The following is a 4,106-nucleotide window of genomic DNA, read 5'->3' on the forward strand; positions in this document are numbered from 1 at the left end:
CGAGCCACCATGTGGTTGCTGGGATTTGAACTCCAGACCTTCGGAAGAGCAGTCAGGTGCTCTTACCCACTGAGCCATCTCACCAGCCCAGTGACTGTCATCTACATAGAAAATGGTAATTCTCTGAAGAAAGAGACTGAGGTGAAAATAAGAAAGTGGAAAGATCTCTCATTCTCATAGATTGATAGAATTGTTACTGTGAAAATGACTGCCTTGCTAAATGTAATTTATAGACTTAGTGCAATCCCAATAAAATTTCCACGAAACTGGATAGACAAAACAGTTTTGACCAAAGTAAGCAATGTTAGAATTACAATACTTAAGCTAGGTTCCGGAATTATAGTAATAAGACTAATATAATAGGGATATAGAGATGGTTCAGCAATTCAGTTCCTTACAGACTTGGGTTTCTTTCATTTATTTCTTTCTCTATGCATAAAGATTGGAGCTTAATTTTCATCCACATGAGTGAGCTCTTTCTGGGCTGGCACTTGGGCTACTACTCCGTCCACCAAATATACATATGCATATGTATGTATATGTGTGCATATGTATACATATGTATTTATATGTAAGTATGTAATTTGATGAGAAAGATGGATGGGCCTAGTCAAAGTATATGCATATATGGGTGTGTATGTGCGAATGTGTGTGTGCATATGCATATTTTCTTGTGTAAAAGTTTTTTCTTTTGTGAACATGACTCCCTTTTCCTGGTGAAATAAAAGTAAGTTGCCCCAAGCCTCCACCTTACCTGGCCGGTTATAGATGAGTCTTCTGTACAATGGAGAAATGAGCCTTAGTAATAAGTCCTCTATGTAATTCCCCACTGCTACTCAGCACTCCTCAGTTGCCAGAGAATAATATAATAAGTTTATAAAGTAAACAATAGTCAAGTTTTAGTGCTTAAGCACATAGAACTATAAACTAAGTTAGAACTGTTTCCCAGGGCTTCCAGAACAGAGAATTATAAAGAAAATAATAGAGAGAGAAAGAGTTAAGCTTTTCTACAGCTAAGTGAAGCACAGAACAGTAATAAACAGTTAAGATTTTAGCACAGAATAGTAAGAGAGAATTAAATGGTGAGAGATCATCAAGTTTTGAAGTGCATCCGATGCCATGTGCCACTTCAGCACCTGTTTCTCCAAGGCTGGGCAGACTCCCAACAAGCTCAGCCTGTACTGCATAAAAATACTGTCTCAAAACAACAGGAGAAAATAAAACAATAGATATTCAAATAATTTGTGTAAAATTAGTATTTACATAAATGTGTACTTTCTTGGGTGCTGCATATAATTTTAAGATTGATTATAATACCTATTTCAGCAATGCTGTAGAAATTGTTGCTCCGTGATGTCTAAGAAATGGGGAGGGGAAATGTCTATGTATGTACAACAGAATTACAATTTTTTATAGTTTAATTTCATGTGGCCTGGTTGAATCTGTGCATGCAGAACCAATGGCCATGGGTACAGATGCCATGTGTAAAGTAACCAAGAAGAGTAGGTGGTAAGATTCTGATACACATTTCAATTTGCTGCACCGTTCGTCAGCCAAGACACAGTCGGTTTCAAGTGTGAACTTCCAGATAAGGATTTCTTCATTTCTGGTCTCTAATTCATTCTTTAAAGATGCCTTTCTAGTGAAACGGTTTAATGATGATGAATTTTTTTAAACATTTTTCTTGCTGTCTTTGCTTTGATGAAAAAGATTTTGCTCCATGTAAAGATTATGGAAATTATAAATTTTGTGATATTATACAGATGTATGCTATTTGTGCTCACAATAATGCCTAATATTTGGAAGTTTTATGTGTCAGTTTATTGTACATTTTCTTTGAAATGTTTTAATCTTTAGTACTTTGATTTTCTTACAAAGTTCAGAATTTGTTAATATTCATAAACAAAAATGTTGAGCATTGGATACATTTTAGACATGTAGATGAATATCAGAAGTGATGGAAAGCTTTTCCCATGAATGACAGAGCACCAAGAGGCCGACATCTCATGTATGTGAGAAGGTCTGTGAATGTAAGGAATGTCAGAAAGCAGGACATTTTCACCTGAACCAACCGTCATTCAGCATGTGGCTGTGCACAGTGTGGAAGCCCTATGAGTATCAAGAATGGAGTAAAACTTTCACAGGGAAGACCCACCGTACTGTACCTGGGGGAAGGCATACAGGTGGAAAGCCCTGTTGAGAATTAAAGTTGTACAAAAGCTATCACTGTCCTGTCTTCCTCAGGAACTATGAATGCAGTGACAGTGTGACCAACAATCTCAAGCTTCTCCCACTAACTACCCAACAGTAATGGGTTGTAACCTGGAACTGTGAGCTGAAATTAACCCTCTGTCTTCCCCTCATCTCCCCACAACACCCACTCCCAAATTCTGGTAAGTCAGAAGTAATATACACCGGAGATCTAGATCTCAAGATGTTGTGAAGCCTTTTGAATATAAGATATGTAAGAAAAATTTCTACCTTAAGTCACACCTTACAACATGAATGAATTCCTAGACAGGAAAGACAATGAATGCATAAGTTACATTATGGCAATTTCAGTTGGCATCAAAGAACGCATGCCAGTCAGGAGACTGGTGAACATAAAGAATATATGATAACTCCACTGTAAGTTACACCTTCCTCACCATCAGAATACATAGTGTGTGAGCCACAGTCAACGTAAAAAATGTAGAAACGATTTATATTGTGGGAAAATAAAATCATGAACATTCTCTATGAACTTACAGGACATAGGAAAGCTTTTCACGGTCTGTCAAATCTTACTTGGCACCAGTTCATGATGGTCTAAACTCTTGAGGAGTTTTAGAATCACTGTGGAAAGGAACCTCCAGGCATATCTGAGGGAGTGTCTAGATTTGGCTAAGTGAGATGAAAAGAAGAACCCTAACTGCAGGAGGTACTATGCAGTGGACTAGCTAAAATCCTGGACTGAATATATAAAGGATAAAGGAGCTGGCTCATAGCTTTCACTGCTCTCTGCTGCCTGACTGTAGATTCAATGTAAACATCTCCTCTTGTGATTGGCCCTAACAGGATTGACTGTATCCTCAACTTTGATCCACAGCAAACCCTTCCTTAATTGGAACAACAAACAAACTAGCTCTAAATCAGCAATAGAAATTTTTATTGGTATACAGAATAAAAGTTTTCAAAGAGTAGATATAGCATAGAGTAATTCTAAAGATGTCAGACGTGAAATATTCAAATAAAACTTCTGGAGGCTTGAAAAGCATAGCATTCTATAAAGTTACTGGTTTTCACTTTACGTTTATAAAGGAATTGTTCTTTTATGATTTAAGGTTTTATATTTAAACATAAATTTACTTTGCCTTTTGAGACTGAAGTTTTACAAACTAATATATTATGATTGTATTTTTATACAGAGGGATTTAACGTAATTTCCAAAATACAAAGAAATATATTTAAATTTAATTATATGTTTTTAAGTCTTTGGGATTAACATCAAGATATTTTTTTTCATATTTTAGAAACAACTTCTTTTTTTCAATTTTTCATTAGATATTTTCTTCATTACATTTCAAATGCTATCCCGAAAGTCCCCAATACCTTCCCCCCACCCTGCCTCCTTACCCACCCACTCACATTTCTTGGCCTTGGTGTTCCCCTGTACTGGGCCATATAAAGTTTGCAAGACCAAGGGGCCTCTCTTCCCAATGATGGCCAAATAGGCCATCTTCTGCTGCATATGCAGCTAGAGACACAAGCTCTGGGGGTACTGATTAGTTCATATTGTTGTTCCACCTATAGGGTTGCAGACCCCTTCAGCTCCTTAGGTACTTTCTCTACCTCCTCCATTGGGGACCCTGTGTTCCATCCAATAGATGACTGTGAGCATCCACTTCTGTATTTGCCAGGCACTGGCATAGCCTCACAAGAGACAGCTATATCAGGGTCCTTTCAGCAAAATCTTGCTGGCGTGTGCAATAGTGTCTGCATTTGGTGGCTGATTGTCGGATGGATCCTGGGGTGGGGCAGTCTCTGGACAATCCATCCTTTCGTCTCAGCTCTGAACTTTGTCTCTGTAACTCCTTCCATGGGTATTTTGTTCCCCATTCTAAGGA

This window comes from Mus pahari, chromosome 21 (genome assembly GCF_900095145.1).
Source record: "Mus pahari chromosome 21, PAHARI_EIJ_v1.1, whole genome shotgun sequence".
Classification (NCBI taxonomy): domain Eukaryota; kingdom Metazoa; phylum Chordata; class Mammalia; order Rodentia; family Muridae; genus Mus; species Mus pahari.